The sequence below is a fragment of the Bubalus kerabau genome, chromosome 1, assembly GCF_029407905.1.
Source record: "Bubalus kerabau isolate K-KA32 ecotype Philippines breed swamp buffalo chromosome 1, PCC_UOA_SB_1v2, whole genome shotgun sequence".
Lineage (NCBI taxonomy): Eukaryota > Metazoa > Chordata > Mammalia > Artiodactyla > Bovidae > Bubalus > Bubalus kerabau.
In genome coordinates, this window is record NC_073624.1 from 91,880,392 (window position 1) to 91,906,115 (window position 25,724).

At 41.3% G+C, this 25,724-nt stretch overlaps 2 long non-coding RNA genes across 2 annotated transcripts in view; one reads left to right on the forward strand and one right to left on the reverse strand.

Annotated features, from left to right (window-relative positions):
* The window catches only part of LOC129653292 (uncharacterized), a 61,047-nt gene that overhangs the window by 33,877 nt on the left and 1,446 nt on the right, over positions 1-25,724 (forward strand). Inside the window, exon 4 of the long non-coding RNA XR_008715042.1 lies at positions 9,315-9,469. This is a non-coding gene — a long non-coding RNA (uncharacterized LOC129653292). The remainder of the gene's footprint in view (positions 1-9,314; positions 9,470-25,724) is intronic.
* Positions 13,699-14,913, reverse strand: LOC129653297 (uncharacterized). The gene is made up of 3 exons (XR_008715044.1): positions 14,853-14,913; positions 14,479-14,562; positions 13,699-13,833 (listed from the first exon to the last, which is right to left on the reverse strand). It is a non-coding gene; the product is annotated as an uncharacterized LOC129653297 (long non-coding RNA).

Below are 25,724 nucleotides of genomic sequence, written 5' to 3' on the forward strand. Positions count from 1 at the left end.
TCTCACCACCCACCCAAGCAAAAAACTGAAAGTCACTGCAGTTCTTCAGTTTCACTAACCACTTATAATCAGTCACTGAGTACTGTTCATTCTGCCTGTTTAGTATTTCTCATAGCTCTCTCCTCTCCATTCTCATTATAATTTCTTTATAATGCTATGCTATAATTTAGCATCTCATTGTTTATTTGCCAAATTGTGTCCCACTCTTTTGTGACCCCCATGGATGGTAGGTAGCCTGCCAACCTCCTCTGTCCGTGGGATTTTCCAGGCAAGAATACTGGAGTGGGTTGCCATTTCCTTCTCCAGGGGATCTTCCCAACCTAGAGATCAAACCCACATCTGCATTGGCAGGTGGGTTCTTTATCACTGGGCCACCTGGGAAGCCTTAGCATCTCATGATCCTTTACCAAAATGTTAGCTTTTTATTTTGAAGATTTTCAGATATACATGGAGTGTAATAAAACCCTACATATCCATCATCTGAGCTGAATAATTATTAACTTTCTGCCATAGCTACTTCATCTATTATTTCTACCATGTTTTGAGGCAAATCCAGACATCATGACATGTCACTCATAAACATTTCAGTATGCTGTTGTATTATACTACCATAGTAGCATTTTCACACTTAACCAAGTTAACAAGAACGCCTTAATATTATCTGCTGCTGCTGCTGCTGCTAAGTCGCTTCAGTCGTGTCCGACTCTGTGCGACCCCATAGACGGCAGCCCACCAGGCTCCCCGTCCCTGGGATTCTCCAGGCAAGAACACTGGAGTGGGTTGCCATTTCCTTCTCCAGTGCATAAAAGTGAAAAGTGAAAGTGAAGTCGTTGAGTCGTGTCTAACTCCTAGCGACCCCATGGACTGCAGCCTACCAGGCTCCTCCGTCCATGGGATTTTCCAGGCAAGAGTACTGGAGTGGGGTGCCATTGCCTTCTCTGTAATATTATCTAATACTGTGTTTTTCTTCCAGATGTTCTGTTTGCAGCTGGCCTGTTTGAATCAAGATCCAGACAAGGTCCACACACTGCATGTAGTTGAAGCCTCTTGGAAAGTAAAACAGTTCCCCTTCCTTGATCCTTCCCATTGAAATCTTTTTAAAATTAATTTTTAAATTAATTTTAAATTAAAATTAATTTTTAAATTAATTTTAAATTAAAATTAATTTTTAAATTAATTTTAAATTAAAATTTAATTAATTTATTTTACCATGACCATACCTTGTGGTTTGCAGGATCTTAGTCTCTGTACCAGGAATTGAACCTGGGTCCCCTACAGTGGAAGTATGGAGTCTTAACCATTGGACCACAGGGAAGTCCCCCTCCTGGCTCTTTAAAGAGATTGAATTAGCTGTCTTGTCTTAACTAAATTTTTGCATTGTCTTTCTGTCTTGGGTCTTGCTTCTTCCTACCTCTTCCCGTTCTATCTTCTACGCTGCCATCAGAGCCATCTTTCAAAACTGCAGTTTGGATCATGTTACTCCCCTATTTGGAGAAGGCAATGGCACCCCACTCCAGTACCCTTGCCTGGAAAATCCCATGGGTGGAGGAGCCTGGTAGGCTGCAGTCCATGGGGTCGCAAAGAGTCGGACATGACTCAGTGACTTCACTTTCACTTTTCACTTTCATGCATTGGAGAAGAAAATGGCAACCCACTCCAGTGTTCTTGCCTGGAGAATCCCAGGGACAGCAGAGCCTGGTGGGCTGCCGTCTATGGGGTCGCACAGAGTCAGACATGACTGAAGCAACTTAGCAGCACTCCCCTCTTTGAAACTCTTCAAAGGTCCCCATGAGCTGCCACAATAACATCTAAGCTTCTTCATTGGTCATATAATGTTTTCACTGATCTCTACCTAAATTTCCAGCTTAGTGCGATACTTCCTCATACTAAGCAGACCAAAAAAACCCCGCTTCCTCCCCCATCACCACCACCAAGCACCGGACTCACTGTCTATCTGAATGCTATGCACTTGCCTCACTCCACCTGGAAAATAACCTTCATGTCCCAAAGCTCAGCTCAAGTATTACCTCTTATATGACATTTTTCTGATTCCTTAAACCCCCACCAAGGGAAGTTGACCATCTCCTCCTTCCATCCTGGTTCCCACCGTGCTCCACTGCACCTAAGCAATTTACACTTCTGGTTCTTTCTAAAGCTCCTTGAGGCTGGGTCCTACTCATTGTAGTAGTCTTATCAGCTTTCAGGGGATTAGCAAAACATGGGCTTTTATTAAAAGGTTGTAAGTGAATGAATGATAAATGAAGGGATTTGCATTCCAACCTAGAAACACTAGATTTGTTCCAAGAAGAAATTCCTGACAGTCTCTACTGCGCACAGTTCTTGAGGCTGTAGACACAGCCAGGCTTAGGTCAAAGACAGGCCCACTCTTATTTGAGAGCAGGGCCCCAGACCTCAGCCTATTGAGTGTCATCCTGGGCCACTGTGAGAGGCATGTGGCATCGGGTGACTCAGGTTCTATTACAAGACCACTGGCATTGGGTTGGTTCTTAGTAAAGGGAAGCATTTCTGAAAACATAGCTCTTGGGTGAGGGGAATTTCTTCCTTGGAGAAAGAAAGTTGCTTTCCGGCCAATAAAGCTTCTTATCAAGCATAGGCTAAACCAGGAAAAGGCATGTTAGTGACAAAGCTGATTAGCAAGCCATTGTTCAGCACCATGTGTTTGAAGCCTGTGAACTAATTTCATAACACTACGCCTGTCGCCTCCTCCTTTCAGCCTGTGTTTTTCAGTCTTCCAAAGAAAGATACTAGACTAGATGATCTCTTAGATTCTTTCCAGTCCTAAAATTTTATTATCTAATTCTTATATAATACCAGTGTAACATGATATGATAAAGGTTCAAGAATTATCGATGGCATTTTACAGAAATGGAAACTGAAGGCAGGGGCGAGGGATTTGCTTCAGAACCATGGACGCAGTGCCAGGGCCTGAATCCTTCTAGAGCTCTGTCTTATGAAGCAATGAGTATTTGCTGCTCCTGGGTAGAACTGCAGTGTCTTTCCCTTTAGTAAGCTGGTCTGTTTCCCCCCCAGGCCTGCAGGAGAAAAAAAAAAGAGTATTAATATGAAAGATACAAATTAAATGTTAGTGTACACTTATTCCACTCACACAGCCTATGAGGGTTTGACTTTCACAGTATTGAAAGTAAGAAAAGTCAGTGGTGCTGAGACTGCCAGGGGCCAAGTAAGAAGGAGGCTAGAGGAGCGGCTCTAATCTAGCCCCAGATTTGAGCGGCTGGGGATGCCTTTCTGTGTCTGTGGACTGGGAATGGGGGTGGGGAGCTGATTCCAAGGGCATAAAGACAAGGTTGGCCTCATCTCTTCCTCTCTGTTCTTGGCAATAGCCAGTCTAGCTAGAAAGAGCAATCTGTCAAGTCTAATTAGAGTAGAAGAAAGTGAACAATGAGCGCCCACCTCTAAAATGACAGCCCAGTTTAATGGTGTGGAGGAGCTTGGGAGGGAGGCGTGCTTTGTCTGCTTGGAACTGGTTCCTTTAAATATGAATCCCTTCTGAACTCAAACTGCAAAACAACTTAAACTGGATTCTTATTTACTTCACTAGAAATCTTCAGGTCCCCGCGCCTTTGAACATAGGCACATCCAGCAAAAGCAGATGAGAACCTGGCTCTGTTTCAAAGGTGAGGCTGTAATTGAAAATAGTTAGATCATGCGGCGTGCTGCTGTGGTAGGCAACTGATATTTATTAATGTGTTCATGTTTCTCTTTTGTGCTTAATTATACTGGTGATAGTATTTCTCTTATTATTTTTGCAATCCTTTTTATTATAAGGTTTATAATTGGCTACTCAAATTTCAGAACAGCCTGAAATTTTAGTAGGACCACAAATAAGCACATTTTAAGATGCAAAAAAAAAAGTATAATGCATTTTTGGCTTATACTTTAAATGGCCTCTCTGTTTGGATATTGTAGTTTTTGTATCAAAAGTAGGTTTTATAAGAAAAGAATATATTTTATAGATGGAATCAAACAGATATATTCCTTAAAATAAATACATGAATACAGGTTATTTAAGCTTAAAAACTACACATGTGCATAACTATAGCTTCAAGTAATGGAGGCCTATTATTAGCAAATGTTATCTGAAGATTAATGGTTTGTTAATTTAACTCTGCCTCATTGTGGGGCATTCAGACATCTAAAGGTACATAAAATAATCATTGTCTGAAGTGGAGGAGAGAGAATGGGAAGAAAAACACAAACACATTTATAAATGTCAGTCTGCATGATTTTGCTGTTCTTTCCTGAGCATTATTTCATTTACTCCTCAAAGCACCCTCTGAAGTATGTTACTATTATCTTGATAGATAAGGAGACTAGGGCCCTGAGAAATTAGCCCAAGGTTACAGAGAAATGCAGAGTCAGGCCTTGGACCCAGTCATCTGGCTCCAAGCCTAGTGTACTTCACAGCCCTGTAGTTCTGGTAGAGTCAGGAAACATTACATTTAAAAAACCATACAATTGATCATGATAATGCCAGCACGAGGACTCTCTTCTAATCTATTGGTCTCTTATGGACACGAATGAGGCAGTGGATTTTAGTTTGTGTATTTGTATCATTTACTTTTTGTTGCTAACCTTTCATTTTCCAACAGTATCACTTGTTTCTTTTCTGTCCTTTTTTTTTTTCTCTTATATACACATTATTTGAATAAATTATTTAATAAAAAGATAACAAAGAAGTCTGCCAATACTGTGCACCTCAGCCTGGACCCAGTCCTCTCTCCGGATAAACCTATTATCGATTTGAGGTGTAACCAATTGTTTTCTGTGTGTGTTTGCATAGATGTGTGTATATTCGTATTACACTGTTTCGTATCTAAAACATAAATGGTACCATTGTTGTACTTTTAATTCTTCAGCTTGCTCGCCTTTCTTTCTTTTTTTAATTTACTATGCCTTGTGGAGATCTTTTCTTAGCCACATTTAAATCTAATTCATTCTTTTTGTTACATCACATAGCATTTCCTTTTACTTTTTCCTCTCTACCTTGCCTCAGCTTTTGAAATGGCTTATTCCATAGTGAGTCAACACTTAATTGTATCTGCATTTATGGGACAAGTAGAAACAAGCATAAGCTTTATGGCTCACTGGAGTGTTAGTAAGAGAGGAAAGAAACATAAGAAGAACTCGTACCAACACTCTCAGCGGAGGTGAGATGCTTAGGGCAAAGACAGTGTTATCAGATTTGTTGCCTCTCAGTTTAGCATTTACTTTTTAAAAAATTAGCCCGTTCTCCAGAGATATATTCCTGAGATATATCCAGAGATATATAAGAGACAGTAGTAACATACTTGACAGTGCTATGGGGATTAAATGAGATAACATACAGGAAAGAACATCAAAACCACGCAAACTGAAATGTGTACGTTATGAACTGTGTCTGCTTACTTTCTTCCCTTTCTCCCTCCCACTCCAGATATTATGTTGTGAGGCAGCCCCTCAAAGACGGTAGTAAATGGAACTAGAAGTGTCATTATTAGATATTCTGGAGCAGGAATGTACTTCAGAGCATGCACCTTGGAGCTGGATCTCTCTAGATTCAAGTCCCTGATGTGACTCTCTATTAGTTGTGTGACTTGAATAATGCCTTGTCATATGTAAAATAACGATAGTAATAATAATAAACTGAGCCTGTAGGGTTGTGGTGAGGTTTAAATGAGATAATTTGTGTGACGTATTTATACAGTTTCTGGTCTAGCAAAGTCAGCTGCTATGGTCATTATCAGAGAAGCTGCAATATCCCCACTTTCATTTTCTGTCCACAAAGTACCACTATCCATTTTCTTCAGATGTGACAAAAAAGGCAGGCCTAATCTCAGGATTAAAGCACAGCCTATATATATATATATATATATATATATATTTTTTTTTTTAAAGATAGAATTCCCTGAGCACCTACTGTCTAATACCTGCTGGACACACTGTGCAAAACATAAAGGCAGTGCAAGCAAGACATGGCTCTTGCCCACAAAGTGCTTATTAGTTGTTAAATCAAAATGCCTTAATGTATGAGGTTAACACTGCAAAGAACTTTGAACCGGTCACATGAAAGGCGTTCTGTAATATACTCTCTGGGTAACAGGTAATAACCTAAACACAGGGTAGTATTACGACTATACATGCCCAGTGCTATTTTATCCAATTTTTCTGTTAATTACAAAGGTATATATAATCCTTTAACACCTGCTCATTCATTTCTTGTCTAGCTTCAGAATCATTTTAGAAGCTTAGCTGTAGAACTTGGGCCATCAGATCACGTACTTACACTGGGCTGGTTCCCTGGCTGGAGGTCGTTCTCACTTTCTCTTTAACCTGCTGGAAAGAGCAAGGTTCCCCAGGAGCTGGTAGAGAGCTGCTCTCCACAGGGCCCCAGGATTGAATACAAATGTGCAGATATTCTGTTACTCTGGACAAAATACCTGATATTTAGTGAGCACATAAAATCCCCAAAAGTTGGAACTGTCTTAAAGAGCCTGAGGATGCCACTTGAAGGGACCGAAGATACTTTATTTTGGGAGGAAATGAACCTACAGCATTTCCAAAATATTAGCCTAGTCCTCAGCCCATTAAGCTTCCTCTGACCAACAGAGCCCATTTTCTGTTGTGTGGGCAAACCCATTCAAGCACGCCCAGACAGAAATTCCAACTGGATAGAAAAGGCCACCTCAGCTGTCAAGCACAGAAGCCATGTGTAGCTTTGGTTTAAGAATCAGTCCAGGGAGCAGATGCTCCGAGTGCCTGGGGTGTGGCAGGCCTATTCCTGGTACAAGAACAAACATCCTTTCTCTTAATTCCACGCATAAGTCAGGGGCAGACAATACTGAACGTTTTTATCTTTAAAGGAGCTATATTAAATCATTCTTATGAGAAAAAAAAAATCACTTGTAGTATAAAAAAGTGTGACTTCTCAGAGAGCCTGTATTTCTTAGCAGACAAAGGAATATGCTCATTAAATCATACCTCTGTAAGGAAGAGATTCTTAAGAATAGAGTGCATGACATCTATTATTAGGTTAAGAAGGATTCAAAGCACTGTCTCTATTACCCCTTTCAGAAGATGACCTTTTTATTATATTTTTATTTGATAAGGAGGGGCACCTTTCTGAAATTTTTGCCTAGAAACCCAGAATAAAACTTACAGCGTGTTAGAATTGTAATGAGTTTGCCCCTGCATTTCACAGTCAGAGTTCAGGGCTCTGAAAAATATGCTGTCCAAATTTTTATTGGGAATTAACTTCCTCTGAGAGATGAAAGCAGCTGGTTATCAGACTTAAGAGAGAGCCTATTTTCCAAGGAAGAACAAAGAGAAAGCAGGCACCCCTCCCCTTCGGAAAAGCCACTTTGCTTTGTCTGAGCCGACTCCCTCTGAGGACTGTGGCAGGAGAGGCTCAGAGCTGTGTCCCTGCTGATTAGTTTACTAACACATGGTTCAGCAGTCCTGGGGATGGGGAGGTGTGTGCTCGCCCGCACAGTATTAATGTTATCAGCTGCCCTGTTCCTGTGTCCTCGACCCGAAGGACACTTTTGTAACAGTAACACTGAGGGAGACAGCTCCTCCTTTACTCCTGTTTTTCTGCAGATTAACAAATGTCAGGCATGTCTTGGATCCTGTCCCTGACTCAGTCAAGTTACTGTATACCCATTACTCTTCTTTGTCCTCCAGACACTGTGCTCTCAGTGTTCATTTGGTTGGATCCAGACTGTGAAGGCTACAGTAGTCATAAACAGGACTTGGGGGCCCAGCTTTCCTTCTGGACCCTCACGAAGCTTCTCTTCCAGTCAGGTTCCTAATTTCTGGTGCTACTGCTCAAAAGAGAGGGCCTGCTTTGAACCAGAGCCTATAATAAATGCCTGCAGCTATGCCTTGATGGGAGATGGAAATTTTCATGCCAAGAGAACATCGACCTGATAAACAGCATGACTAATCTAAATAAAATTGTCCACCTATGGGTCTTCACTCCCTTAAAAGAAGACAAAGGGGGATGTACAACTCTTAGGCTTAATGCCCTGAATCTCTGCAAGTAGAAGGGAGGAGAAGGTTATTAGCACACCATTTGGGCAACGTGAAGGACAGGGCTCTGTAGGGGAAAGCATCAGCTTAATGAAGGGCAACCTAAAACTCTATATACAGCATAAAAAGAAGGAGGCTGCGCTTTGGCATCATCTTGCAGGTTAACAGTTCCCAACAATCGCGCTGGGTCAGGAGCAGAAACGCAACCGTCATCTTCTTTCCGCGGGCTTCAGCCATAGGGGGAGAAAGGTGGTACCACACTTCTCTCCCAGTGGATGACGATGACGTATTCTAGGCCGATGACTGCGGAGGCTCCTGTCAAATGAGTGAAGAGAAAAAGGAAGTGGGGAGAGGAGGAGGGACTCTAGAAATGAAACTGCAACAACCCTGGAATAAAAATGAGGGGCCATAATGAGAAATGATAAGCACCATCACCTTGAAATTCAACCTTCTGCCCGGTTTTTTCCAATTTGCTTCTGATCACCTTTTTTTAAATTATTATTTTGTAAATAAAGCAGGGTGGGATAAATGAAAGAGAGCCCTTATAGGGTTCTATTTTTCACTCCCCTTTATGGATTGCTTTAACAATTATATCATAATAATAAAATCCACCATTTTTAGCTTTAGGAAGTATTAACAACAGTGAAGGTCTTTGAAACACTGTATTCCGAAACCACAACGGGCCTCTAAGATTTCTCTTCTCTACAGAAAGACTTATCTGGTTGTGCCCATTACTTTCAGTTTTGTTGGGGAAGGGGCATAACGTGCAGCATCTTGACTGTAAATGTCTGTGGGGAGTAACTGTCCAGGGAACCATGCCGCAGCCTCTGGCAAGATCCGAGCTTTTTCTCTTTCGACCAGCAGGCGGCGCTGTTTTTCACGGCCACCGCCCCGCCCGCCTCTAAGGTCACTTCCGCTGCGGCCCAGCGAGGCTCTCTCCTGCCACTCCTTGTTGGTCTGTTTGAGGCTGCCTTTCTTTACCTAGCACACACTGCTAGCGTTTCTGAACCACTGTGCCCTTGTGACAGTTTATGCTACTTGAGAACTTCCTTCCTGAATCATTTGTGAGAGTGGAAATTCTTAACAAAACAACCCCCCGCCCCAAACTCATATTTGGGATTGCGTCATCGCTGATTTTTTTTTTTTAAACATCTCAAATGCATTTCAATTTAAGTCAAATAAAAAAAGCTGCTGACTCAACAAAGAAGGCAATATATGTTGAAACAATGCTTTAAAAAACAAATTCCCCTTCCTGTTTATTCCAGACGCTTCTCCTGGTTTAGAGAGCGGGTCGCGAAAATTCAGCTGCGGCGCCATCTGCTGGAAGCGCCGCGACGCTGCAAGGAGCTTGCCGGGGAAGGAGGAGACGCGTTGCAGGTGAACGTCCGGCCCTTTGCCCAGAGAAGGCTCTGACACCAAGGTAACATTCAAATGCAGTCCGCTTGTCTAAAAAGAGACCAAGTTGACCCTGCAAGAAAATGGCCTCAGTTTTGAGGAACCCCCCGGCCTAAATGAACTGGCATATGGTATATGGGTGTTAGGAAAACCTGGGACTTCCCGAGAAGAGGAGGCTTAATTCATTTCATTACCCAGCCCCCAGCCCTGCCATATTCTCCGGTGCAACGCTGAAAACTAAAACCGTATTTCCCATCAGTGCACATGAGGAGGTATAAGGTGCAGAAGTCACAATGTATTTGTTCTGTTGAATGGAACTGATTTTGCTGAATGGAAGGAATTTTAAAAGATGAAAAGGGTGACAGAAATTAAATTAATCTGGGAGTGGGGATGTGTTGGAATGTGGCCTTGGCCATGGTTTGATACAAGGTCACTAAGACGCACTACCATTTTCCAAACTCTTGAGTCAGTTCTGATTTACTTGATGATTTTTCTATTTAGGAGACTGTAGGCTTTTTCCACACCAGGATCTAAACCTATTTGCAAACACATTTATATACAGACTCCAAAACAAACCTCAATTTACCGTTGCTGGGTAACTTTGCTAAAGGCCACAATCAGAAAACTCCTGGGGAACTGGGTGAAAGCAAGATTTAGAGCAGAAATACAGTTGGCTCACCCATCTGGAAAAATATGGTGTCACTGATAGGAAACATTTATAATAGGAAAATGTTATCAAACATAGTCCTCACCCTCCAGAGCTTGATAATAACATTCTAACAAAAATGAGTTTTTGTTTTCTGGGATGAGCTCATAATGGGTTTCCTGAAAAAGATGAAGTAGCTTTACCAACAATATAAACCTGTTGGAACCTAACTGGTGATGTAGTTCTTGGGGTCCATGTCATGTCACTTTCGTATGCAGTCAGTGTTTTATAGAGACATCCTTTGGTGCTTGTATATCTAAGCCCTCGTGTAGGAGACCTACCTGATTGTACTGCCATAGTGAATAGTGTCAGAGACAATGTTAACCCTCCAAGTGGATGCTGGAAGAAAATAAACTAGGAAATCAGGAAGAGAAATAAAATGACAGTCCACTGTGATGGTGTAAGAAAGGACTGTATCAGAGAAGATTCAGTATATTTTCTATTTTGAATGAGCAAAGAGTTATTGGGTGTCAAATTGTCACCAGTAGAGGAAGTAGAGGCTGATGCCGCATCTGTTAGACCTCGCTTCTACTACGGCATTTGTTGAGGAGAGTCTTTCATAGAAATAAACAACTTATAACACATCAGTAGAGTGAGTGGTGACATGCCGTGGAATTGAGCATCTCTTGGTGAAGGTGCTTTCACGGTCTCTGGCTTGGAACAGTGCAGGAGGGCAGTGGAGGTGGAGCACTGAGGCCCAGGCAGTTTAAGCCCTCGTGGTCCCTTCCTTTTGCATGACACAAAGCAGTCCCTAGAAACTGAATTTCTCTCTTCTATGGTGTTTCTTCTTTCATTAACTTGTTTGTTTAGAGGGTGCCTGCACCCTCAGAACAGAGCCACATATACAGCCTGCCCTGGCCTTCCTCACAGATGTCTCAAGAGTATTCCTTGGGCACTATTTCTGGTGAAGCCAATATAAAAAGTCTACCCATTCCCCCAGCAGTTGAGCTTGGGATTCAGATATTTTGTGTTTGGCAAAAAAAAAAACCAAAAAAAACACAAGGGAAATTTTTTTCTAGAGATGACCTCTCCCTTGACTTTCAGCCTGTTCTAAATTGGGCTTTTGAGAGAAATGTGATCCTTCGTTCAAAGACATGAAACAGATTGAGCTTAGTAGAAGTTTCTGTCTGGACCTTAGGCTTAGGTAAGTGTGTCTCTTGTGATGAAAATCCCGACTTCACAGAGGACTTGCCTTAACAACGTCAGTTCAACTCACTGTTGTTCTCTCAGCACCAGTCAGTCTTCTCCTCCCTCCCTGCAAAATGTCAGGCTAATGCCTGCTCATCAGTGGGTCTTGTCTTTCTGGCTACTTCCTCCAAGATTGCCTTGACTTCCCTGGGTGAAGGGAGGGTGCCCCTGCTGAGCTCCCCTCCCCTTGTGGTTCCACGTCATCGTTCTGTCATAGCATACTGTCATTGCTTATCTGTCTCCCATAACAGACTCTTAAATCCTGTGAAGACAGGGTTAAGGCTATTATTATGTTTATTTTGCATCCTCAATGCCTAATTAGTGCTTCAGATCAAGCAGATAATTAGATAGGAATTCAGCATACAGAGATGACAAGGAAGGGTATTTCTGATGGAGGGACTAACGTGAACACACACAGGTGTAGACTTGGAAGAATGGCCAAAGCCTGAGTGTGGTTTGGCCAAAGCCTGAAGCCCCTAGCTCCATTTTTAAATTAAAGGCAAAGGCTAAGAGGAGATTAGGTGGGAAAGAGTCTGAGGTGGTTACGAATATTGTGAATGTTTGTTTAAGGCAGTGGTCATCAGAAGTTGAAATAGTTGCGAATGATGACATTTCTGGTGTATTGTCTATCAGATAAGTACTGTACGTGTATTTTCATCAGCAAGGAGGAGTCACAGAGCTAGCCCATTTCCCGTATGAAAAATACCACTATGTTGGCAAAACCGGTCTACATGATCAAACTAGGCAGTTAAGTAGGCTTATTTTCTATTAGGAAAAGTTAGCCTCCATTTAAAAAAATTTTTTGGTAATTTTTGGTGATTTCCTAGCTCTGTTTTTAAATTAAGAACATTATATTACTTTAAGGTCTTCCAGCACCTCACTTGTGACTTCTAATTCTAAGACAGTCACTGTCCAGGGCACAGAGGGTTGCTGGGAATCTGTTCAGGGGATGAAATAAGGCTCTGCCCTTTTTGGCATTTCTTACCGGGATCTCAAGAGACTCTGCCTTGGGCATAGTACATTCGCAAATCATCCCTTCCTTTGGTAACAAATCAGAGTTCAAGGTGGCTGAGGAGTACCTTTCTCTTGTGAAGGGTCAGAACAGTTGGAAAGAGGAGACTGGAAAAGAGAAGTCAGCTCCATGTCAGCCGTGCCCCGACAGATCACTTCCAGGAGAGGACACATTTGGTAGCTCAGAATCTGGAAATGGAGCCTCTTATACCATCTATGGTGTGTACCCTAAGGGTACCTAGATCCCAGCTTGAAGGCTGTGTTTCTGTTTTCATTGTTGTTGTTTTCATTATTTATTTGGCTGGGTGCTGGGTCTTAGTTGCAGCACGTGGGATCTTCCTTGAAGCACGCCTGATCTTTAATTGCAGCATGAGGGTGGGCTCTTAATTCCTTTACCAGGAATAGATGGAAGCTGGGCCCCCTGCATTGGGAATGTAGGCTGTTAACCACTGGACCACCGGGGAAGTCCCTGAAGACTATGGTTTTTAAAAAAACCTGGATTTTATCCTATAGAACAGTGGTCTCCAGAGTGGAGTATATAAAAGGTACAGAAAGGAAATATTACAAATTCTACTTGTTAAATGTCATCCTCTTAAACTCTCTATATTGGTAGATGTTTATGATTTGTATAAAGTAGAAGTGTAATAGTGTATAAATAATTTAAAAATAAATTATGTGTGTGTATCAGAGGATGTGCAAACATTAGTCTACCGGTAGGCACATGCAATTTAAAAAAGCCTGTGAACTACTTTTAGGGACAGTGCAGAGTCACTGAAGGTTCCCAAGTAAGGGAGTGAAAATGAGCACCATCGTTGCCTGCATCTGAGAACGAGGAGCAGTGCCCGGCATCCAGGGAGACACATGGAGGTACTGCCTCCTTCAGAGCTGGCAGCCTGGCTGACGGGTGCAAAAGCAAGTAACAATAGTGAGTGCTTGGCTAAGCAAAGGGAGGACAAAAAGGCATCACTTTAAAACCATGTGGAGGGGCTTCTCTGGTGGCTCAGTGGTAAAGAGTCCGCCTGCTAATGCAGGAGACACGGATTCGATCCCTGACTTGGGAAGATTCCACATGCCTCAGAGCAGCTAAGCCTGTGTGTCGCAACTACGGAGCCCACGCACCCAGAGCCCATGCACTGCAGCTAGAGAAGCCACCACAGCAGGAGACCTGAGCTAGAGTAGCCCCTGCTCTCCCCAACTAGAGAAAAGCCCTCACAGCAACAAAGACACAACTCGGCCAAAAATAATAAATACATAATTTTTAAAAGATAAAAGAATGTGGAAAGAGTAAATGTTTTTTATTGTTTTTAAACAAGTATTTCCTACAGAAAGAGCTGAATTTTCAGTAAAGCCCTAAGATGGTGATAGTCTTGCCTTGCTATTTTCATTTCAAATTCCAAGCATTCTGTTTAGTCGTTCCTTTTTCTCTGTCTTTAACCACCAAATTGATGTTTTATTTCTGACTGGGGGGACCATGCTCTTCTGTTCTTAGAAAGTGAAAAAAAGTGACAGTTAGTTGCACAGTCATGTCCGACTCTTTGCGATTCCATGGACTGTAACCAGCCATGCTCCTCTTTTCATGGAATTCTCCAGGCAAGAATACTGGAGTGGGTTACCATTTCCTTCTCCAGGGGATCTTCTCAAGCCAGGGATAGAACCTGGGTCTTCTGCATTGCAGGCAGATTCTTTGCCAACTGAGCCACTTGGGAAGCCTTGCCATGCTATTTTCATTTCAAATCCCAAGCATTCTATTTAGTCTTTCCTTTTTCTCCATCTTGAACCACCAAATTTATGTTTTATTTCTGATTGGGGCGGGAATCGTGCTCTTCTGTTCTTAGAAGAAATACCTAAAAGCTGAGAGTTTGTGATTAAGAAGGGTTTATCTATTGCGTTGGTCTTTCAGAAGATATCAACATAATAGTTAAAATGTCCAGGGAAAAAGGAAGTTAGGGGAGTAATTTCAGTAGCTTCTCCATATTTAGAAATTCTACTGTGATCAGAAGTTCCCAGAGAGAGAGGCATTTTTAAAAGTTCCCAAAGAACATCATCATAAGGCATAATGATACCTTAATAGTTGTGTATAATAGATGCACTCTCAAAGGATTTTCATGGTATTATCCTTGTATTCTCACCAGTTATGTCTCTGTTGAAGTGTGAAGGTGATAAAAGAGATCCAAAAGAGTCCCAGGCTCCATCTGAATGGAAGCTTAGACTTCCTGAAAAACAAAAACACTGTTGGAAAAGAATCCTGAAACATTCATCCAGATGCTTACTCCTACCCCTCCCTACTCACAGTAACACCATAGGTATTATTTTTTTAATGATATTCATTTTATTGCATCATTTTACAGATTAGAATGGCAGATATAGTGGATATAAATATGAAAAGAATCAAATTCTTACAAATAATACTTTGCTGCTACAGTATTGAATAATTAGTGGAGGTTGCAATTATAGTACAGCTTTAAATAACATTCTCATAATGGATTTAACACAATGAACCAACCAGGGCCTAAGGTTTAAAGTTCTGCAAAGAGAAATCTGGGACAGTGTGAAAACTCAGAAAGTTCATCCTTCAGCTACGTGCTTCATTTAACCGTAAATCCAGCAACAGAAACATTCACAAAACTTGCAGCGACCCCTGATGAGAGATCTTTTAAGAAACAGGCAAAATAATAATATGGAAACCTGGGTTAGTTTCCCAGGTAGATTCATTCCATCCCATCTCTGTCTAGTCCTATCCTTCCTACCCGAGAACTCTGTACCTCAAGTGCATTATTATGTATCCATAGGCGTTGTTTTAGCCATTTAACAGAAGAAAAAAAACAAGACTTGGGCAAGATAAATATACTTCCCGAGTACATAATTGCTAAGTGGCAGACTTAGAATTCAGCTGATGTCTGTTTTACTCAAAGCCTGTTTGACTGCCTGGGAGGCAACTGATAATTTTTGATGGGAGAGTCTCAGTAGTGTGGTAGAGTAGAGGACAGATAACACAGGGTTTGCTGCTGCTGCTAAGTCATTTCAGTCGTGTCCGACTCTGTGGGACCCCACAGATGGCGGCCCACCAGGCTCCCCTGTCCCTGGGATTCTCCAGGCAAGAACACTGGAGTGGGTTGCCATTTCCTTCTCCAACACAGGGTTTAGTCACTCATTATTCAAATATTTATTGAGGAGGGTGGGACTTCTAGGTGTGGTAGAGGGAGGAGGTGGGCAAATCAACTCTCCCAAAAAGCAACTACAAAGCTGGAAAAAATGGATGAGGACAACCATTTTAGCACCCTGAAAATCGACCAACGGCACAGAATAATGTGAGTAGCGTTTGTGTTTGAACAATTGCTGAAATGTAGTAATAACAGTGGGAATCTGTGACACGCTTGCTTGAGAATGCTCCCGTTTTCCAGCCCTGCCGCCAGCCTTGTCACCATGGAGATTTTGCCAGAGGTGGGGATACTGTGAGGACTGGCAGCTTTGCTGCCAGAGTCAGAGGGCTCACTTAATAGGGAGTAGGAGAGGACCAATGGTTCTACTAACGCAAGGTTCTAGTTGTGGTTGGGGGAAGAGTATTCCTGGCTGAAGTGTGTATATTTGCAGCTGAGAACAGAGGGCCTAAGATAGCTGCATACTCCTGGCTGACCGCGAGGATTTGTGCATGGAGGAGCTATGAAAGGGCCCAATGGCAAGTAAAAGTAAAAACTCAAATAGGATTGAAAACAGCCTGAACTTTAAATGTGCTCCCCTGCCCACACACCCATTACCAGAGGACAGAACCAATTTCTGTCTGAACACTAGCTAACCACTAGGCTATTTAGACACAGGAATGACCCCTAGGAAGCCAGACTTAAAAAGTAAAAAGAAGAGAAAATAAACTGAGCAGAGATATCAATAGCCATACCCTTCAAAGGGGACAGATTTAATTGATTTAACTAAAGCAACTTGCTAAACACACAAATGCAGAAGATAGCCTGGAGGGAGAAAAATTGGAATCCAGAGTTGCTACAATACAGTTTTTAAAAATCTAGCTTTCAAATAAAATATGTGGAGATAGGAAAGTATGACCCATTCTGAGGAAAAGCAAAAATCAGTAGAAACTCTCTCTCAGTGTCCCAAGAAGTTGGATTTAGCAGGCAAAGACATCAAAGCAGTTATGTTCAAAGAACTAAAAGAAATTGTGTTTAAAGAATCAAAAGAAAGTAGGACAATAATATTAATAAATGAAGATACTCAATAAGAAAACACATTATTTAAAAAATTTTAAATGATTAAAAATGTAGAAAAAATACTTGAAAAATTCACTAGAAGGGCTGAAAAGCAGATTCAAGATAGCAGAGAAAAAGAAGCAGTGAATTTGAAGAGAGAGCAACAAATTATCTACTGAAGAACAGGAAGAATGAGAATGGAACAAAAGTGAGCGGAGCCTCAGAGACTTGTGGGGCAACAGACCAACATACGTGTAATGGAAGAGGAAAGAAAAGGTTAGAAAAAAATACTTGAAAAAATAATGTCTGAAAACTTGGCAAATTTGATTGAAAACATTAATCTACACATGCATGTAGCTCAACCAACCCAACTAGGATAACTACAGAGATCCACACCTAAACACAGCATGCAAACTGCTAAAAAACACACAACAAAAAATCTTTACGACATCAAAAGAAAACCACCATCATGCACAATGGAACATCAGTGTAATTATTAATTTCTCATCTGAAACAATGAAGGCTGGGAGGCAGTGGAATGGAATATTCAAAGTGTGAAAGACAAAACTATCTACCAAGAATTTTTTTTCAACCAAGAATTTTATATCCCACAAACCTTCCTTCAAAAATGAAAGAGAAATTAAAACATACCCAGATAAACAATTTTGAGGAAAGTGCCCTCAAGAAATGCTAAAAGGAGTTCTTCAGGCTGACAGGAAAGGATATCAGATGGTATTAATAACCCAAATCCAAAGGAAGAAATGAATAAATAAAAATTTTTAAAAAGAAATGAAGAGCACTGGAAATGGGTTAATATAAAGGATTATATAGTGCTATAGCTCTGTACTCAATATTTTATAATATCCTATAAGGGAAAGGAATCTGAAAAGGAATATGTATGTATATTTCTTAATCAGTTTGCTGTCCACCTGACACTAACTCAACATTGTAAATCAATTATACTTGAATAAAAAGACAATATAAATATATATTTCTTGTTTCTTCACAAAACATCTTTTAAAAATATGAAATTGTATGAAGCAATAATTATAACACTATATTGATGAGTCATAATGTGAAATAATAAAATACCTAATAATATATTGAGTAGTATAGATATAACTATATGATAAATAATATTAAGTGTTAATATGAATATATATTTGAGATATATATTATAGCACAAAGGAAAGTGTGGGTAGAGTTATATTGGACCAAAGTTTCTATATTTTCCTGAAATTAAGTTAGGATTAATCTGCAATAGATAGTAGTGAGTTAAGATGTGTTTCATAATCTGTATAGTAACCATTAAGAAAATAATTTTAAAATATATGGTAAACCTACATAAGACTTAAATGGCACACTAAAAATATTTATTTAACACAAAAGTGGCACTGGTTCAGAGTGGCTATAGTGGAGATAATGAAAAGTGGAAATACAGTAGATATATTTCAAGGTAGATCTAATGGGATTTGCTGACATACTGATGGGAGTGATAGTAAAAGATGAGTCAGTGATGACTCCAAAGTTTTGGGCCCAGGTGACAGGAAAAATGACATTGCAATTAATTGAGATGGGAAAGGGAGGAGCATGTTTAGGCAGAAGATTAAGAATTTAGGTTTAAGAATCTATTAGATATCTAAGCAGAGAATTCCAACAGGCAGTTGGATACATGGGTCTGCAATTCTGGAAAGCATTCTAAGTTGGCGACTTAAATTTCTATTGGTGTTCAGTTCAGTTCAGTCACTCAGTCGTGTCCAACTCTTTGCAACCCCATGAACTGCAGCACGCCAGGCTTCCCTGTCCATCACCAACTCCCAGAGCTTGCTCAAACTCATATCCATCAAGTCGGTGATGCCATCCAACCATCTCAGCCTCTGTTGTCCCCTTCACCTCCTGCCTTCAATCTTTCCCAGCATCAGGGTCTTTTCCAATGAGTCAGTTCTTCGCATCAGGTGGCAAAAGTATTGGAGTTTCAGCTTCAGCATCAGTCTTTCCAGTGAATATTCAGGACTGATTTCCTTCAGGATTGACTGGCTTGATCTCCTTGCAGTCCAGCGACTCTCAAGAGTCTTCTCCAACAGCACACTTCAAAAGCATCAATTCTTCAGCACTCAGCTTTCTTTATAGTCCAACTCTCACATCCATAAATGACTACTGGAAAAACCATAGCTTTGACTAGATGGGCCTTTGTTGGCAAAGTAATGTCTCTGCTTTTTAATATGCTGTCTAGGTTGGTCATAATTTTCTTCCAAGGAGCAAGCGTCTTTAATTTCATGGCTGCAATCACCATCTGCGGTGATTTTATCACAGACAGAAAATAAAGTCTGTCACTGTTTCCATTGTTTCCCCATCTATTTGCCATGAAGCAATGGGACCAGATGCTATGAGCTTAGTTTTTTGAATGTTGAGTTTTAAGCCAGCTTTTTCACTCTCCTCTTTCACTTTCATCAAGAACTCTTCAGTTCCTCTTCACTTTCTGCCATAAGGGTGGTGTCATCTGTGTATATGAGGTTATTGATATTTCTCTCAGCAATCTTGATTCCAGCTTGTACTTCATCCAGCCTGGCATTTCGCATGATGTACTCTGCATAGAAGTTAAATAAACAGGGTAACAGTATACAGCCTTGATGTACTCCTTTCCCAATTTGGAACCAGTCGGTTTTTCCTTGTCCAGTTATAACTATTGCTTCTTGACCTGCATACAGATTTCTCAAGAGGCAGATAAGGTGGTCTGGTATTCCAATCTCTTGAAGAATCTTCCACCGTTTGTTGATCCACACAAAGGCTTTGGCATAGTCAATAAAGCAGAAGTAGATGTTTTTCTGGAACTTGCTTTTTTGATGATCCAGCAGATGTTGGCAATTTGATCTCTGGTTCCTCTGCCTTTTCTAAATCCAGCTTGAACATCTGGAATTTCTCAATTCACATACTGTTGAAGCCTGGCTTGAAAATCTTTGAGCATTACTCTGTTAGTGTGTGAGATTAGTGCAATTGTGCTGTAGTTTGAACATTCTTTGGCATTGCCTTTCTTTGGGATCGGAATGAAAACTGACCTTTTCCAGTCCTGTGGCCACTGCTGTGTTTTCCAAATTTTCTGGCATATTGAGTGCAGCACTTTCACAGCATCATCTTCCAGGATTTGAAATAGCTCAACTGGAATTCCATCACCTGCACTAGCTTTGCTTGTAGTGGTGCTTCCTAAGGGCCACTTGACTTTGCATTCCAGGATGTCTGGGTCTAGGTGAGTGATCACACCATTGTGGTTATCTGGGTCATGAAGATCTTTTTTGGATAGTTCTTCTGTGTATTCTTGCCACCTCTTAATATCTTCTCTTCTGGGATTTAGGTCCCAGAAGAGAAGAATGGTATTTAGGTCCATACCATTTCTGTCCTTTATTGTGGCCATCTTTGCATGAAATGTTCCCTTGGTATCTCTAATTTTCTTGAAGAGATCTCTAGTCTTTCCCATTCTGTTGTTTTCCTCTATTTCTTTGCATTGATCACTGAGGAAGGCTTTCTTATATCTCCTTGCTATTCTTTGCATTCAGATGGGTATATCTTTCCTTTTCTCCTTTGCCTTTCACTTCTCTTCTTTTCTCAGTTCTTTGTAAGGCCTCCTCAGACAGCCATTTTGCCTTTTTGCATTTCCTTTTCTTGGGGATAGTCTTGATCACTGCCTCCTATATAATATCACAAACCTCCCTCATAGCAAGAGACTAGATGAGTAAGGAGTCACTGTACATAGAAATGAAAGGAGACCTTGAACCCTTGACATTAGGAGTTTAGGAGGGACTTTCTTGATGATCCAGTGGCTAAGACTCCACACTTCCACTGCAGGGGGCACAGGTTTGCTACCTTGTCAGGGTACTAGGGTTCCACATGCCATGCGGTGCAGCTAATAATAATAATGAATTGTTGGAAGAGTTTAGGAACCAAGAAGGAAACAACAATAGCAACTGAGAAATTACAGCCAGGAAGAAAACCAGAAAAAAAAACTAAATGAAGAAAGTGTTAAGTGTTTCACAGTGTCAGATGATGCTGATATTTTAAGTAAAATAACTGGGAACTGACCATTAGATTTGGTAAACTTGGGGTCATGGGTGACCTTTGGAGAAGTGATGAGGGTTAAAGGCTGATTCCAGTGGGTTCGAGGAATAAGGGGTGGAAACTAGAGGTATTGTTGGTACATAATTTTTTGCTATGATGATAAGGAGAATGGGATAATAGCCACAGGCAGAAGTGAAATCGAGAGAGGTTGTTTTGGAGATGGAGGAGCAGGTCTTAATGCTAAAAGAAAACATAGACTAGAGGTGGGAAATTGATGCAGAAGACAGAAAAGAGAATCACTAGAGTAAAATCCTTGAGTGGGCAAAAGTGGATGGGATATAATGTTGTTCAGTTGCTAAGTTGTGTCAGACTCTTTGTGACCCCGTGGACTGCAGCATGCCAGGCTCCCCTGTCCTTCACTGTCTCCCAGAATTTGCTCAAATTTGTATCCATTGAGTTGGTGATGTAATCTAACCATTTCATCCTCTGCCACCCTCTTATCTTTTTGCCTTCCGTGTTTCCTAGCATCAGGCTCTTTTCCACTGAGTTGGCTCTTCGCATGAGGTACCCAAAGTATTGGAGCTTCAGCTTCAGCATCAGTCCTTCCAATGAATATTCAGGTTTAATTTCCTTTAGGATTGACTGGCTTGATGTCCTTGCTGTCCAAGGGATTCAAGAGTCTTCTCCAACACCATAATTCAAAAGCATCAATTCTTCAGTGCTCAGCCTTCTCTATGGTCCAATTCTCACATCTATACATGACTCATGGAAAAACCATAGCTTTGACGATATGGACTTTTGTCGGCAAATTGATATCTTGGCTTTTTAATATGCTGTCTAGGTTGGTCATAACTTTTCTTCCAAGGAACAAGTGTCTTTTAATTTCATGGCTGCAGTCACTGTCTGCAGTGATTTTGGAGCCCAAGAAAATAAAATCTGTCACTGCTTCCACTTTTCCCCCATTTATTAGCCATTTAGTGATGGGACTGGATGCCATGATCTTAGTTTTTTGAATGCTGAGTTTCAAGCCAGCTTTTTCACTCTCCTCTTTCACCTTCATCAAGAGGCTCTTTAGTTTCTCCTCGCTTTCTGCCATTAGAGTGGTGGTATCTGTATATCTGAGGTTGTTGATATTTCCCCTGGCAATCTTGGTTCTAGCTGTGATTCAACCAGCCCAGCATTTCACATGATGTACTCTGCATAGAAGTTAAATAAGCAGGGTGACAGTATACAGCCTTGACGTACTCCTTTCCCAATTTGGAACCAGTCAGTTGGTCCATGTTCAGTTCTAACTGTTTCTTCTTGACCTGCATACAGGTTTCTCAGGAGACAAGTAAGGTGCTCTGTTATTTCCATCTCTTTAAGAATTTTCCATAGTTAGTTGTGATCCACATAGTCAAAAGCTTTAGTGTAGTCAATAAGGCAGAAATAAGTGTGTTTCTGGAATTCCCTTGCTTTCTCTATGATTCAACGAATGTTGGCAATTTGATCTCTAGTTCGTCTACCTTTTCTAAACCCAGCTTGTTCATCTGGAAGTTCTTGGTTCACCTACTGCTGAAGTCCGGCTTGAAGAATTTTGAGCATTACCTTGCTAGCGTGTGAAATGAGCACAATTGTGCAGTGTAGTTTGAACATTGGCATTGCCCTTCTTTGGTATTGGAATGAAAACTGACCTTTTCCAGTCCTGTGGCCACTGCTGAGTTTTCCAAATTTGCTGGCATATTGAGTGCAGCACTTGAACAGCATCATCTTTTAGGAGTTGAAATTGCTCACTTTATTTGTAGCAGTGCTTCCCAAGGCCTACTTGACTTCACACTCCAGGATGTCTGGGTCTAGGCACAGACCCAGATCACATCATCGTGGTTATTCAGGTCATTAAGACCTTTATTGTTTAGTTCTTCTGTGAATTCTTGCCACCACTTCTTAGTCTCTTCTGCTTCTTTTAGGTCTTTACCATTTCTTCCTTTATCATGCCCATTCTTGCATGAAATGTTCCCTTGATCTCTCCAATTTTCTTGACGAGATCTCTAGTCTTTCCCATTCTTGTTTTCCTCTACATTTTTTCATTGTTCAGGTAAGAAGGCCTTTTTATCCCTCCTCGCTATTCTCTGGAACTCTGAATTCAGTTGGGTATATCTTTGCCTTTCATATACAAATGGAAATATTGACCTTGAGTGAGAGCATGGACAGTTTATTGTCAGAAGCTAGAAGACAGGCAGGAGTGCGTGGGACAATCACAAATAGGTAAATGGTTAAGAAGAACTATCCCAAATTTTGAAATCATGCTAACAGGATTGCCGGGTATCTTTTTAGTGAAGAGCTGGGCTCTGTCCAGCAGGCCCTCTGGGGATTGTCTCATTTTCTAAGGGCAGCCACCTTTGCTTGACTTTCTACTTATTACTGATTAGGATTGTTTTTTTAGATTTTTTTTTAAAGGTATATTTATTTATTTTTGGCTGAGCTAGGTCTTCGTTGCAGTGCACGGGCTTTCTCTAGTTGCGGCAGGCAGGGGCTACTCTTTGCTGTGTGCAGACTTCTCACTGGGATGGCTTCACTTGTTTCGGAGCACAGGCTCTAAGCGGGTCGGCTTCAGTAGTTGTGGCGCATGGGCTTGGTTGCCCTGCAGCGTGTGGGATCTTCCTGTATCAGGAATCAAACTTGTGTCCCCTGCATTGGCTGGAGGATTCTTATCCACTGGACTACCAGGGAAGTCCTGATTAGGATATTTAACAATCCTGTTTCTTACAGAAAACTTAACAGTGATGCACACTGTTCATCCGAGAGAAATACAAATGGTTTTTGCCCTATGGAAAAGATAGCCTCACAGGTTATGATTTTTTTGTTTTCCCTTGAAGGGCATTATCAGTTTTGTTTCTACCTAGCAGCCTTATTCTAATATTTTTAAGGTACCTTTCCTGATGAAATATAACAACTCCTGTTCCTTAAATGCTCTTTGCACCAACTTTATCATTTTACTGGTTCCTTAGTCAGTAAATCTTGAGCACATGTTTAATTCTCTATATATATGTTATGATTTTAACTTTTTAAAATATATTTATTTATTTATTTGGCTGTGCCAGGTCTTAGTTGCAGCATGCAGAATCTAGTTTCCCAACCAGGGATTGAACCCAAGCCCCATGCACTGGGAGCTTGGAATCTTAGCCACTGTACTACTAGGAAGTCCCATGATTTTAACTTTTTGAAAATTATGTTTTAGCAAGGAAAGCATAATATTGGGAGCTTGTGGACAGCCTCTTTTGATTGGTTCTATTTTCCCAGTGAATAAAGATGCAAAGTTATGAACTGAACGTGAGAATGGGAAGAACTTTGGAGGGTTTGAGGATCCTGAAGAAGACGTTTTAAAAAGTGTTTAGGAGAATGGGAAAGTGAAGGGACTTAGGGAAATATAATAGCTAAGCAATGGAAGGCCCCCTGGAGGTTAGTGATCATGAATTTTAAGTGGATCTGTCAGCTCGCCACAGCCATGCCTGTAGGCATGGGGTAGGTAGAGATTTAATTAGGTTTGAAGTTTTGCTAAGTGAACACGACAAAGAAAACGGAACTAGGGAGTTGCAGGTGTAAGCAAGAGTGTAAGATTATAGTGATGGACTGTGCGAGGAGAGGTGTGAGGACAGAGGGTAAAGGACAGTAAAACGGTGGCACGATCGGCGTCTCTCAGCCTCCTTAAGGGGAAGCATTGTTGGGATTGGTTTTCTCTTACTGGAAAGGTGGAGATGGTAATTGGATGGTGGGATGCTTAAAATGGAAAAATTGACCGCGGATGGAAAAACCCACTGCTGCTGCTGCTGCTAAGTCGCTTCAGTCGTGTCCGACTCTGTGCGACCCCATAGATGGCAGCCCATCAGGGTCCCCCGTCCCTGGGATTCTCCAGGCAGGAACACTGGAGTGGGTTGCCATTTCCTTCTCCAATGCATGAAAGTGAAAAGTCAAAGTGAAGTCGCTCAGTTGTGCCTGACTCTTAGCAACCCCATGGACTGCAGCCTACCAGGCTCCTCCGTCCGTGGGATTTTCCAGGCAAGAGTACTGGAGTGGGGTGCCATTGCCTTCTCTGGGAAAAACCCACAAATTTGAATAAAAGGGAAGAGATATAGGATAGTTACTCAAACAGGAAATGACACTATGGTGGTTTAGGAGTAATTTGTGTAAACAAAGAGAATTAAGGGTCAAGCAAAGGGGTTAATTAATAAAGCGAGTTCCCAGAGGCTGTCAGCAGGAATATAAACTAGGGCTCAAGTGGGAGGGATTAGTATTAATAAAATTGGAGGGGACCTTAGTGAGAAAAGAGAGAGAATAATATAAGGAACAAGAAAGACAAACAGTTTGTGGAGGATGGGATGAAAGCTATTGGAGCTCAGATTGAATTCTTTAATCCTATCACTACATTAGGAATCTAGGTTATCTGCGGGGACTGAGCAGGTAAATGAAGACTAGGAGCTTGAAGGATACAGAAGCAATTGGAAGCACCTCTTTCCTTGGGAAAGGAGTAAAAGATGGATAAGAGTTATACAGCAGTGAGGAGTGAAGACTGAGAGAAGTTCAAGTCTTTGAGGAAGGGGATAGATTAGCTTATCTTCCTGTGTCTCTCTGTAAAGGTGGAAAGCACAATGAGCTACTTCTATGGGTTGATTTATATAATGTAACAGGTTATAAAGGGAGAAGGCAATGGCAACCCACTCCAGTACTCTTGCCTGGAAAATCCCATGGACGGAGGAGCCTGGTGGGCTGCAGTCCATGGGTTAACTAGGAGTCGGACACGACAGAGTGACTTCACTTTCACTTTTCACTTTCATGCATTGGAGAAGGAAATGGCAACCTACTACTGTGTTCTTGCCTGGAGAATCCCAGGGACGGGGAGCCTGGTGGGCTGCCATCTATGGGGTCACACAGAGTTGGACACAGCTGAAGTGATTTAGCAGCAGCAGCAACAGGTTATAAAATTGATCACATAGAAACAATGGTACTTTAAATCATTCTTGAGCTCCAGATACAGACCCCCTTACTTACTAAACCTACTTGTTTGTTCTGATGGTGTCCAAAACACTCTACTGGAAGGCCAAAAGCAATCTAGCTTCAGCCTCTTATATAATAAATTAATAAATAAACAGAAG